The 14868-nt window shown below is 35.3% G+C and overlaps 1 protein-coding gene across 5 annotated transcripts in view; it reads right to left on the bottom strand.

Moving 5' to 3' along the window:
- Positions 1 to 9158, bottom strand: part of klf12b (Kruppel-like factor 12b) — a 56154-nt gene extending 46996 nt beyond the window's left edge. Inside the window, exon 1 of one of the 5 annotated variants that reach the window (XM_051118823.1) lies at positions 9002 to 9158. The gene's annotated coding sequence lies outside the window, so the exon portion shown is untranslated. The other 4 variants (XM_051118821.1, XM_051118825.1, XM_051118824.1 and 1 more) reach the window with 4 other exon arrangements.
- Positions 9159 to 14868: the final 5710 nt, after the last annotated feature.

The raw sequence follows: 14868 nt of genomic DNA, 5'->3' as shown, positions 1-14868 counted from the left end.
CAAAACTAACTTTTAAGGGCCATCTGTGTTCGTACCAGCTGTGGACCGCAGGGTAGCTCTGTTTGCTGGAAAGGTAGAAGTTCCATCCAAAGAAAACATCACACACAGATGAGCAAACAACAATACTGTTTCACACTCGAGCTGTGCACTGTCAGATGCTTAGGGCAAATATTCACCTTTATACTATTCTAATATAAAGCTTATAAAAAAGCACATACATATTATATACACTACTACTGTTTGAGGTTGGTAAGATTTCTTAAATCTTCGGAGCACAGATTAAGATATTTCTGATGAAATCCAAGAGCCTTCTGACCCTGCATAGACAGCGACGCAACTGACACATTCAAGGCCCAGAAAGGTAGTAAGGACGTTGTTAAAATAGTCCATGTGACATCAGTCGTTCAACCATGATTTTATGAAGCTACGAAAACACTTTTTGTGTGCAAAGAAAACAGAAACAATGACTTTATTCAGCAATTTCTTATCTTCTGTGTTATGTGGTGTTGCCTTAGCATCACAGTTGTTAGCTTAGCCGTACTAACACTATCTCTTCAGAAAATCAAGTGTTGTTATACCACACGTTTTTATATCAGAACTAGTACTTTCCTGCAAATAATAGCAATTCAATGGTGGACTTAAATGCCACTTGTAGTTACACAATTGCCATCATCGTCATTTAAGGAGATCAGCTCTGGGCCTTTCATTCATAGTCGTTCTACTGGTTGCCGAACATCACATGGAAATAAGAGCAGTCGTACTATGTATAGCAGCGTGGGTTATACAATGTAGTGAGTCTGTTAAGTGTGTTTGCGGAGGTGGATGGGAGGAGGGCTGGAGGTCTGTGGGTGGAGGTGGTGGAGTGTATTATGATCAGTACAATAACCCACTCCTCATGTCTCGGGGGGCCGGCTGCATCCTCCAGCCTTAATGGTGAAGAGGTTCTTTAAGACGCCTCTCTGCAGCCTTTCAATGCCTTGCGCACCGGCCCCCTCCCCCTACACACACAAACACACACATTCAGATCACCAAACCAGGTATGAATGCACAAACTTACTTGCTAGATTGAAACTAACCACCTACAGAATTTTAGTAAGTTTGATGTGAACAGGATGGAGATACACAAAAATCTCCCTTGTGTAAACCAGATTCACAATTTCAGAACGTGCATATTTACATAGCTCACATCCTCTTGTAGAACCTCCTACACACGCTCTCTGATTGAGCAATGGCATTTATGCCAAACAAGAACACACACTATCACAACACGCATACACCAAAACGAGGCACACAGTCATCTCGCACGTTCTGTTTTTCTCTGCAAATCTATAACCGTTGCTCTTGCCACACTGAGTAAAATAACAACTACAGAGGAAAAATTCAGAGTTCAACTCACTTGAACATTAAGTAATACAGGAAGTCCTTGTGAGGGTATTTTTAACCTGAAATTTGACCCATTCCGGCACCCATAGCCTCACTTAATAGAATAAGCAGCTGGGTTTATATTCATGCTTCATATGCAGCGTCTGCTTTTCAAGTTTATTTTTCCAGATTTTTTGCTAATATCCTGATTTAGATGCTAGGCTTGAGTCTAAGCATAAAATTACACAAAGATTTCATAGAAACTGAATTAAAAAAATAGAATAGAATAGAATAGAATAGAATAGAATAGAATAGAATAGATCAAATAGTCGCCTTTTTTAGAAGAATATCATCAAGTGTAAAATGTAAATAATGAAGTGTGAAATTAAACGTAAAAAACAAACATGTCATTATAATAATCTCAGGGTGTCACCTTGCTCAGAAACATATTTCACATGGAAAATGGCCTAAAATTGTTCATGATACAATTAACAAAATTATGATCATGACAGTCTCAGATCGTACCTTAAAAATGGCCAAAAATTGTTCTTGAAACAAATAAAAACATAAATGATACCATGATAATCTCAGATTTGACATTTTCTTAAAAAAAAAAATAACTAAATTAAATTAAATTAAATTTTAAAAATAAAATAAAATAAAATAAAATAAAATATTCTGGCACCTATAGGCTTACTTAATAGAATAAGCAGCTGGGTTTATATTCATATTTCATAAGCAGCATCTGCTTTTCAGTTTACTTTTCCAAATTTGTATGTATGTATTTATTTATTTAATTTTATTTCTTTTTTTTTAAATGAATATCCAGATATTCAGATTGAGGTGCCAGGTATGAGTCTGAGCATAAACAGATAAAAAAAAAAGTGTATGTAATATAAACTGAATTAAAAAAAAAAAAAAAAAAAAAAAGAATGATATAATATAATATAATATAATATTATATTATTCATCTCAGATAGTTGCCTTTTTCAGAAAAAAAAATCAAGTATAAAATGGCCTGAAACGGTTTATGAAATAAATAAATAAATAAGCAAGCAAGCAAGCATGATGATTATGATCATCTCTAGATGTCACCTTACTCAGAAACATATATCATATATAGCCTAAAATTGTTTATGACATAAATAACAAATTTATGATTGTGATAGTCTCAGACTGCACCTTTCCTAGAGTATAAATATCAAATGAAAAATGGCAAAAACTTATCTTAAAATCAATAAATATATACATACGTACATACTCATGATAATCGCAGATTATATATTTTCTTAAATAAAATAAAATAAAATAAAATAAACCATACCATTCTGGCACCCACAGCCTTTCCTAATAGAATAAGCAGCTGGGTTTACATTTATGCTTCACAGGCAGCATCTGTTTTTCAGTTTTCTTTTCCGCGTTTTCCGCTAATATCCAGCATTAAGCGCCAGGTATGTGTTCAAGCAAGTCGCCAGAGGGAAGTTATACTATATGACATGGACTTACGTTTGAGTCTCTCAAAGCTGCGCCACGCATGCTGTGCTTTGCCTTTGGATCGTAATTGACTCCATATGTTGTTTGCATAATTTCTCAACCCCCCGAACGCCGGACCTACAACTGCTAACAAAGTTCATGCATATCTCAGAACATCCTACTGATGGTTTCTGAGTCCGCTGACTGAAAAGAAGTCAGAGCAAATCCTTAATGTATTGTTATGCGTTGAGGGATTAAACTGAATCTACTTTTTTTCCATTAAGTTCCCAAAAGTCATCTCAGGTTAAGGGACGGCAGCTAGGTGCGCTAACGGTGTTGTCATGACGACAGGCAGAGAACAGCACACAGATAGTGTACGGCGCAGGTCTGGTCGTCTTTGATTTCTCTTATTCTCAGGCAGAGCCATACCATGTCTAATTACTAAAACAACATATGTAAATACATCACTACAGATATTCATACCATAAAGAGTGATGTGAATACTGTACATGACAGAAACACAGAGTGTAGGGAATATCCAGAGTCACTGATAGTGAACAGTGACAGTTGTCGTGAATCATTTGTGTACTTGAAGTAGATGCAGAATTCCACGTCTTGCTTTCTGTGTCAGAGTGTTCAACAATCATCCCTCCCCCCCTCACCACACACAGCTTCAGTAAACAAACCAGGGCTGGACTCGAGGGTCAAGGGTTGAACACACCAGAGGACACGCACTAGAACATTTTGTCAGCTTAGCAAAATGTTGAAATGAGGAGGAAGAATATCATCAGACCTACGCAGTTACCCACAAATCCTTCTTTCACCTACACTTCTTTTGGTTTGTTTTTATATTAATTCTAATCACAGACACTGTTGAAGAATCGTTGTGACAATCTCAGATCTTCTTTTTTCTTAGAAACTTACAACAAACAGAAATTATTAAATAAATATTTAGTTAATAAATGCATAAAAAATATTCATGATCACAATCTGAAATCGTCCCTTTTATCAAAAACATGTATCAAAAGAAAATGGCCTGAAATCGTTCAATCAATTAATAAAATGTATGCAAACAAATAAAATGATGTAAATAAAAAATAAAGAAAATGTTTCTAAGAAAATATGTACATAAAATGTACATATTTATCAAATGGAAAATGGCCTGAAATGGGTTCCTAAATAAGTAAATATATAATTCATTTTAATTATAGATTTATTTATGGAACAAATGTACTTATATATTTTCTTAGAAACATATCAAATGGAAATCTATTCATCTTTCCATCCATATTTATTTATTTATTTATTTATGGAACAATTTCAGACAGGCCACTTTAAATATTATTTATTTAAAGAATTTTATATATTTATATAATTTATCTTTTTTATGTATTTATTTTTAATTATTTATTTACTTATGGAACACATTTATTTACTTACTTTCTTAGAAACGTATCAAATGGAAAATGGCCTAAAACTGTTCCTTCCATCCATCCATTTATCCATTAATAAATAAACAAATAAATAAAAATATTAATTGTAAAATATTAAAACATTAAAATATTACTTATTTACATATTTATTTATTTACTTATGGAACAATTTTATTTACTTATTTTCTTAAAAACATATAAAATGGAAAATTCAGGCAGGCCACTTAAAATTTTATGTATTTACATAATTTATATGTATTTATCTTTATTTATTTATGGGATAATTTTACTTACATATTTTTTATAAACATATCAATGGAAAATGGCCTGAAATTGTTCAATCCATCCATCCATTAATAAATAAATTAATAAATAATAAAATTTTATTTTCAATTATTTATTTATGGAACTTATTTATGGAATTTATGGAATTTTTTTTTAACAAATTTATGGCCTGAAATGGTTAAATGAATAAATAAATAAATAAATAGTCTGTGGAACAATTTCATGCCATTTTCCATTTGATGTTTCTAAGAAAAGATAAATATATTTTATTTATTTATTTTCTTAGAAACAAGTCAATTGGAATATGACCTGAAACTGTTTAATCAATCAATCAATCAGTCAATTAATACTAATGATAATCTCTCATTATGATCATTATGTATGATCATAATAATCACAGATTGTCCCATTTCTTAATAACACACACACACATATATATATATATATATATATATACATATACATATTTTCTCATCCTTTTCTTAGGGTGTAAAATAAAATAAAATTATAAAATAAAATACTTGATAATTTCAACATCATTCCTTTTAAACAGCATAAGATGGAAAGTAGGTGAATATACAAAGTAGTGGCATTCATATCCCTCCTGTATTACCGAACAATCATAACATTCCCTTCTGAGTTTGCAAACATTTGTGAGTCATTTTTCTATTGAAGGACACACTCTGTCTCTGTCACATGCTTCAGTTTACTCACTGACATGCATGAAGCCAGCCTCGGCGCAAACACATATTGTATGTCATGATACAATAAGGAATGACAAATTATTTTTCATACCATTTCATAGTATGCACCACAGAAATCATTCAGTTTAGTCTGGCTATACACACACCTGGATCTGCCAGTGCAGTGAAGGGTATCATTAAAACGACACGCTCTCTGTCCCTCCAGACAGGACCGGTGACAGACCCAACATTAACTCAACATGTTCGCGCACTGAGTGTGTTGTGCTCTTTAGCTGTTCGTCACTAAAGCGGGATTGAGGGCAAAGCTGAACATTTGATCAGCTGGGGCCGACAGCTATGTAGACCACAGGGGCATTCCTCCTGAGTCCCCTGGGTTGAGCCTAGGACAGATGGGGTCGGTTTGGGACTGAATCCAGCCCAGGAAGCTGTGGGGGTATCTTTCGAGGATTTCCCAGATAATCCCTTCGGCAAGGTGTCCAGTCTCAGGCAAGTCCCATCAATAATTCACTATCCCCGACCCACCTGTGTGAAGCTCCTCCGAGCACAAGGGCGCTAACCTTTAATTCCCCATCCACATGGCCAGCAGGGCCCAGATGTGTGGCTAGAGAGACCGTTTTAATGGAATCCTCCAGCACCACGTAAAACAGGTGATAAGCAGATTCGCTGTCCTGTGATTACTGGGTCCCATTATTGAGCCCTCTATCTGGCTGATTGCTATCTCGGAGCCACGGATAAAATCCTCCAATACTCTTCTGATAGAGGCCGCAGAGTCAAACAAATATACTTCACAAAGTCAATGAATCAAATTAAAGCTTGGATTTTTATCAGAGTGTGTCCAACATGCTTTTGTATATATAATGTTAATCGTATTCAACGTTTAAAAGTTTTTCCCTTTGATGTATGCTGTAAGAAAAGGGATGATCTGAGATTATCAGGAGTATTTTATTTTATATTATTTTATTTTGTTTTTATTTAATATTTTATTTTATTATTTTATTTATTTTGTTTTTTATTTAATATTTTATTTTATTTAAAAAAACGTTATATTGGTTTTATATTATATTTTATTTTATTTATTTTGTTTTATTTTATATTTTATATTATTTTACTTAACTGTAATTTTATTTATTTTGGTTTTATTTTATTTATTTAGTTTTGATTTTATAGTTTATTTTATTTAACTTTATTTAACTTTATTTTATTTTATTATTTATTTTGTTTTTATCTTATATTTTATTTATTGTATTTAAATCATTATAATTTAGTTATTTATTCTTATTTTATGCTCAAAAGCATTTCTTTTTATTATCAATTTTAAAAAACAGTTGTGCTGTGTAATATTTTTCTGAAAATTATTTTTTAAGATTATTTAATGAATAGAAAGTTCAAAAGAACCACATTTATTTAAATTATAAACTTTTGTAACATTTAAAATGCCTTTACTGTCACATCTGATCAATGTAATGCATCATCAGTGAAGACGGATATTAATTCAATAGGGCTGGCAAACGATTAATCGCAATTAATCGCATGCAAAATAAAAGTTTGTGTTTACTTATATGTATTAATTATGTATATATAAATGTAGGCGAGTGTTTATATATACATAATACATATACACAGTACACACATTTTATATAAACAAACTTTCATTTTGCATGCAATTAATCATGATTAATCGCATGCAAAATAAAAGTTTGTGTTTACATATATATATATTATGTTTTTTATAAATGTAAGTGTGTGTTGATATATGCATAATAAATATACACAGTACATACACATATTATATAAAAACAAAACTTTTTTTTTCAAGTGATTAATCATGATTATTTGCTTGACAGCCCTAATTATTATTTTTTAAATATACTGACCTTAAAATTTTGAGTGAAAACATAGATTTGGATCTAAAATTATCCAAATACATTTAAAATAGATGTCTGAAACATGAACAGTTTCCCAACAACAACAAAACATTAATAACTGTCCATCAAAAAGACGCTAAAACGAAAACTGCTCCATTTGTCTTTTCTGTGCGAAACTCACCGCCACAACGCTAGGGTGGTTGCCAGGGCTTTGGTTGCGGTTGCTAAGGATGGTCTAAGTGGCTTGTAGCATGTTGCTATGCAGTTGCTAAGGTGTTCTAAGTGGTTGCCAGGTGGTTACTTACCGACCCAAGACATGAGACCACCTCAAAGACGCGCTCTCTCAAATATCCTTTATTCACTGTAAATCTATGGGCTTTTTCCCCATCTGTTTCATGCCCCACCAGGTGAAATCCTTAAATCTGATCACTTAGTACAACTCTGAGGCATCACTCAGATACCTAACCATAAAAATGAGGAATAATAACAGGAACGGTTGCTTACTAAGCAGCACAAAAAACCATTTGTGGTCAACATGAACTCCAGTATCAGCAGCAATACTATCATTTCCTAGTGTTTTAGACAATACACTCACTTTAGCAAGGGTCTTAACCGCAGTAAGAGCATTAAATAACCTAATTTCTCTGGCAGAATAGCCTTGAGCAGCAGTGGCTGCCTCACAGTTTAAGGCTGAGTGACCAACATTTGCACTGTGTGGAATCACAGTTACCGTATTAAAGTACACACACACACTCATACTCATAGGGGATCCTACCTCCACCCACAATTACACACACACAAATGCACATCGACCTCCACACCACTCTCTCCGTGAACAAATGCCTTCGCTGTCAGTTGCGGCCAGGTCTGCCGTAATTGAAAAGAACAGCCACGGGCCAGCCCACAGACACGGCGCACCAAGCTTGAGCCCGTCACTGACAGCCAGCCATCAATACCAATGACTGTTCCTTGAGGAGCAGATGACATCCACGACACCACCCATGCAACACCCCGGCGCACACATACAAACGCTTGCCTCCCGCCCCCTCGCTGTCCTTCCTCCGCCACTTGAGTCTCTGATTCCTACCCCAGTTTGTCACCACGGTAACTCCACTCACCGGGAAGCCTGTCATCGCTTCGGAGATGCACGTGCCATCGGCAAACGCACACATACGCGCTCGCGCTCACTTACGCTCGTGCATGCATGCCCAACGAGGGGGATCAAACTTTTTGCGAGAGTGGAACAGTGGCCGCTTACAGACGTCCGCCTCAGTTCCCTCGCGCACACACTTTTCTCACAGTGTGTCAATATTTAACCCAGAAAAACACTTTCCCTGAATCTTTTCTAAACCACGTATATAACACACACACTTTGTGAAGCTGAGAAACAATTCAACTCTGTTGAGATACTTCAAAGCACTCTCACATCGTGCATAGCACTTTAAGAACACAGTAGATAAATAACATCTCATGTCTTTAGCCACCTGCATTGTACAATTGTTATATCAGGCTGGACAGCATCAGACTTGTCATTTGGCGTAACACTACAGTGACAGCTGAACAAGATGCACGGAGCGGACACAAAACAACCAAGACAGAGGCATTCGCAGAAGAAGAGGAAAAGCAAACAAGCAAAGAGAATAAAATATACACAGACCTGACCAGGAGCTGCAGAGCGACAGAAACTGTCTTCCTTATACAGTCCTCTCTGTCTGTCTCTCTCTCGCTTGCTCTCTCTCTCTCTCTCTCTGTGTGTGTGTGTGTGTGTGTGTGTGTGTGTGTGACTCCCTCCCCTCTCAGCTCCTCTCAGCTGCTCAGGGCAGTTCTCAGGAAATGAATGGGAGCTCACAGAGAACTGTTGTACTTGCAAATGACTTACCACGGTCACATGATCCGCTAAATGTAGGGTGGGCCGGTGGGTGGAGGCTTCATAAGCAAGAGAAGACAATATACTCTAAGCTTTAACAGCATGCATCGAATTACACGGGGCCCCTCGTGGGAGGTTTCCGACATGTCTCTGAGCCCAGGCAGCGGAGAAATGCTAGAGTACCTCCCCGTTTAAAGGGGAAGAGAGAGAGAAAGAGAGAGAGATGGGGGGGGGAGAGAGAAAGAGAGTAGGTATATTTCCTCACAAAAAGTGCCTTGCTTTATATAAGTTTAGAATCTGACAGTAAAAAAAAAAGATTTAAAAGGGAAAAAATGTAAACATTTTTATTTGTTGTAATTAAATTTATATTTTAAGTAATTTATAACGTAAATATGATTACATATTAGCAGTATTATCATTATATTATTATTAAACTATCAAGCTGTATTATAGTCTTATATTCCACTCCAAAAAATGTTGGGTTAAAAACAACCCAGCGATTGGGTGGTTTTGACCCAGCTGTTGGGTTAAATGTAACCCAACCTTCTGTGCAGTTTTACTGAACTATTGTTTAAAAATGACCAATGGCTGGCTTAAAATGAATAGAAATTTTTAATTGTAATGATTTTTAATTGTTAATTAAAAATTAGACACAATTACTAGAGGCATCAGCGATAATCAAAACGTAAACATTTATTAATAAGCAAATTATTATTTAATGGTTATTTACTCAACATACTAATAAATGTTCATTTAACATATTAAAGGAGAAGTTCACTTCCAGAACAAAAATTTACAGATAATGCACTCACCCCATTGTCATCCAAGATGTTCATGGCTTTCTTTTCTCATAAAGAAATTATGTTTTTTGAGGAAAACATTTCAGGAATCATCGCCATATATGGACTTCTATGGTGCCCGCACGTTTGAACGTGCAAAATGCAGCTTCAGAGTGCTCTAAGCAATCCCAGACGAGGAATAAGGGTCTTATCTAGTGAAATGATCAGTCATTTTCTAAAAAAAAAAAAAAAAAAAAAAAAAAAAATTACAATGTGTATACTTTTTAACCTCAAATGCTCGTCTTGTCTAGCTCTGCAATATGCATGTGTAGTCTGTGTAATCCGGGTCAGTACAGTTAGGGTATGTTGAAAAACTCCCATCTCATTTTCTCCTCCAACTTTAAAATCATCCTACATAGCGGTTTTACCTTTTTTTGTAAAGGGCGTTTGACCTTCTTTGCATATTCACTTTGTAAACACTGGGCAGCGATGTAGGATGATTTTGAAGTTGGAGGAGAAAATGAGATGGGAGTTTTTCAACATGCCCTAACTGTGTTGACCCAGATTATACAAAGTATGCATGCGCATGGCAGAGCTTGACAACACAAGCATTTGAGGTTAAGTATATACATCTTTTAGAAAATGACTGATTGTTTTGCTTGATAAAACCCTTCTTCCTCGGCTGTAGAGCACTTTAAAGCTGCATTTAAACTGCATTTTGGGAGGTCAAACTCAGGGGCACCACAGAAGTCCACTATATGGAGATAATTCCTGAAATGTTTTCCTCAAAAAACATAGTTTCTTTACAACTGAAGAAAGGAAGACATAGACATCTTGGATGACAAGAGGGTAAATTATCTGTAAATTTTTGTTCTGGAAGTGAACTAATCTTTAACCAAACCTACTGGGTAGTTTCACTTATCTCAACTATTGTTTAAAAAATTATATATGGATAGCTTAAAATGAACAGAAATTTGTAATTGTAATGATTTTTAATTCAGACACATAATTACTAGAGGCATCAGCAATAATCAAAAGGTGAACATTTGTTAAGCAATTATAAAATTGTATAATATTTAATGATTATTCATTCAACATACTAATAAATGTTCATTTATTGAACATATTAATAAAATGTTAATTTCCAACCTTATTTGGGCTCATTTGAAGCAAGAAACAAGCAATTTTAAGCAATAGTTGAGTTAAATAAAACTACCCAGAAAGCTAGGTTAAACATTTAACCCAACCGCTGGGGCAACACAACCCAGTTGCTGGGTTTGTCCATATTTCACCCAGCATTGTTCTGAATGTACTTTAATCTACTGTAACATCGCAAATTTAAAACATGAAAATTTGGGTTTATTATCCTACAGTAATTAACCATAGGCGTTTAGCATACAAAGAATTACAGTGAAACTTTTAATTTTGAGTCTGTATTAAAAGGTTAGTTAGTCATCAATGGAACACAAATAAAGATATTTTTGATGAAATCCAAGAGCTTTCTGACCCTCCATAGACAGTAAAGGTCCTTCCACATTCAAAGTCCAGAAAGGTACTCTCCAAAATGGTGCTAGGGTGACGCAGGGGAGAAGAAATATTGAATAAAGTTTTTTTTTTTTTTTTTTTTTTTTTTTGCCCTTGTTGTCTATAGAGAGTCTATGGAGGGTCAGAAAACCCTCAGATTTTATAAAAAATATCTTAATTTGTGTTCTGAAGATGAACGAAGGTCTTACGGATTTGGAACAGCATGAGGGTGAATAATTAATGACGCAATTTTAATTTTTGGGTGAACTAGCCCTTTAAACATAGTTTCAGTAAGAAACTGTCTGCTAAGAACGTTAAAATAAAAGTATAAATGCCAAACACACACAGCTCTTAATTGGCTCAATTTCTATTAGTCACCAGACATTGCTCTCCTTTAGACTACGAATGCATCTCTACTGAAATTCAACAGAAGCCATTTATTTCTGTTCACGTAAGCGTGCATAAGGGAATGTTGTGAAAGCTCAACCATGGTTTCTTGAGGAAGCAGCTACGTTTTTTTAAGATGCAGATTCCCTCTTCTGGGAATCCTAATTAATGTATAGGAAACAGAGCTAATTTGCATCACTGATAGACTTTGTGTTCTGCACACACACATGCTGATGGTTGATAGTGTTTTGAAGAATACTCTGTCTATTTTAGACTTCACTTAATCCCTATCAGGGAAAAACTATTAATGGCTTATTTCATATTTGAAATTAACTTTATGCAATGAAGACTTAAATTTGGTGCACAATCTTTAAGAATTAAGTAGCAATAAATAGTCAATTTTCTAAATATACTGATTTTAGAAACTGAGGTGTAACACAGTGAATATTTTGACACTTAAGACATGCAGATAAAATTCCTCAGATCTAAAAAGAATGATGTAATATTGATTCCCGCAAAGTAGAACTGTTGTAACTGTGTGATAATTATAAGATATATCAATACAAGATCATCACTGTGAATTACACGGGAGAAAACAAAGACTTGTATTCTTGTGTCGGACAAAATGGGCATTGAAATACCGCTCTCAATGCTGATTAGCCCTGATGCTTCTTTATGAAATGCTATACCACCCAGCTGCAGCCTCTGACAAGAGTGGCAATTTCCCCAGCAATAATGACATCTCGAGGAAGCGGTCCCGCTCTGCCCGCACACCCAGCCCAGCCTGGCACACAAAGGGTCCTGGCATGTCTTGTAAAGGGCTGAACTGGAATCAGGCGTTCCAGTGGGAGGGTGAGCCGTGTATGGAACTCTGCCAGAGAACATGGCCCCATCTTAGCTCCCCTGCGAAGAGGAGAGAGAGAAAGAAAGACAGAAAAAGAGTGAACACCCTTGATTACAGCTGTGGCACGGAAAGGACCCAAGGCGATTAGGTGGGATCCAATGTCCGTGTTTACCACGGTTAAATACACAGCAGGCAAACAGTTGCTGTAAGGTGATAAGATTAACCAAGCCCATGTAGGCCAATATATACACATTTACATTTCAGCCATAAATTACATGCCAACAAAGATTTCAGTTCCACCAGCATTGTCCAAAGTATAAACGTGACTGTCATCCCTCCAGCAATCCTAATCTATTCCAGCATTAGAAAGGACAAGTCTACAGAGTACATTTTAAAGGGATAGTCTGTCATATTCATTCATTCATGTCATGTTCAAACCTGTATGACCTTCTCTCTTGTGTGAAACACAAAAGGAGATGCTTCGCAGACTATCCAAGCTGCTCCTTTCTATACAACGAAAGTGAATGGTGACAATGACAGTCCCTGGTCCACATGACTTAACATTCTACTAAACATCTCCCTTGTGTTTTACACAAAAAATTATAGGACTGAAAAGTGACATTTTTGAAAATAAGAACCAAAGAAACGAATCAAAACAATGACTCCAATGTCCTAGTGTGAAGAACTAGCTTTTGATGAGGGCATCAATAAACAAAGTACTTAGCGATCTAAGGCAGAGCGTGGAAGCTGGGAAATGCGTTGATGGTGCATTAGCCATACAGCTTTCCCGGCTGCATGAGAGACCCGGTCGCTGCGCAATAAATGCGTCTCCCGCTGGGTAACTTACCGCTGTCTGTGAGCCTGCCCTGCACAGAACAAGAAAAGGAATTACTTCACAGCATTTCACTGTCAAATTTGACTGGAATATAAATATCATGACATTATGTGCACTTCCTTTGTAGATGTAATTGAGAACTGTCACTCTGATAATAGATTTTTGTTTTTGCGTACTGGCTAAGAGTCTATTTATTGTTCATTTTCAAATTAAATCAATCACAGGGAGATTCAAAGTGAAATTAGATCATATATATAGGATTAGAAATCAGATTACACAGAGGTACATTCAGCCCCTACAGTAAATTTAGAAGCTAATTGAAAATTATATTCTTGAAAGCTTATTATATTCTTTGAATTTTAATGCGATCAAACGCCAATGATGTATGACAAGGCTCTTTCTCTGTTTTAGAGTTTTAGACTCTTAGAAACAAGTAGCATGATATTATCAGGTTATTTGTATCATGGTTATAGTGCTGAGCTGTTTGACCAAAAATCTTTATCAGGTTTTCTTAAGGATCCAGGTGGTTTATCATGTTTTTTTTTTTTTTCCTGACGGTGCCTTTATGAATCAGAATGCATGAAACAGTTGCAGAACCACTTTTAAAAATTAAAGCAAAAACAGAATGGTCTGACCTTAGCTTCGCAAAATTATGCTACTCAAAACATCTGCATGAAACAAAAACAGCAGACGGGCTTAATGAGACGCAAATTCACTCTCTGACAGCAGGTGGCGCTTATGGAACAGCAGCAATACAGCTTTTCTTTGGTAACTGCTGTAAACAAAGCAGCCCTGTGCTTTTAAACACTACATTGATATGCATTATAAAGAGGTAAGATGAAAAGAAAATACAATCTAAACTTTTCTGAAGACAGTCAGTTCCCATCTGAGATACATTCATATCAACCTGCAATTCAAAATTTGGATTTTCTTCCCATATTTCATGCATGGTGAATGACGTTGCTATGCATGCTACAGTATTCTCTCTTCTTTGCGTTCATCTTACTTTGGTTTGTTGATTTATTTGGCCAGTTAAAGAATTAGTTGTATTATTAATAGTTCTAAAATAGTTTTCTAACAATTAGTCCATTAGTCAGAAGTGTATGCAGTTGACAGGGATCCCCTCTTAATTTATAACGCTGTTTACGATGTTTGGGCACTTGTACCAGTATGCCAGTTTTTTGGGTTTTTTTTTTTTTGCCGTTTGTTCATATCACATGCAAAATTCAAACTTGTTTACCATTTGAACCGATATATCAATATATCGTCATTTTGACAGACAAGGTCGTAAAAATTCTGTCATAATCTATTATTACCCATCGTTTTAATTTTCATATTTTAATTATAATAACACATTTAATTGCTTTTATTTTTGTTCGCATTTTCATTTTTAGTCATGAACCTACAGTATGACAGCGCAGTGTTTAAAAACAACAACATATAAAGGCTTGGTTAAAAAAAAAAAAAACGATTTCTCGATTTGAACAGATTCTCATTTTGATGAACAAAT

The sequence above is a fragment of the Labeo rohita genome, chromosome 9 (assembly GCF_022985175.1).
Source record: "Labeo rohita strain BAU-BD-2019 chromosome 9, IGBB_LRoh.1.0, whole genome shotgun sequence".
NCBI classification, from domain to species: Eukaryota; Metazoa; Chordata; class Actinopteri; order Cypriniformes; family Cyprinidae; genus Labeo; species Labeo rohita.
Note: the sequence above shows the minus strand (reverse complement) of the source record. Positions and strands in the feature narration are given on the sequence as shown.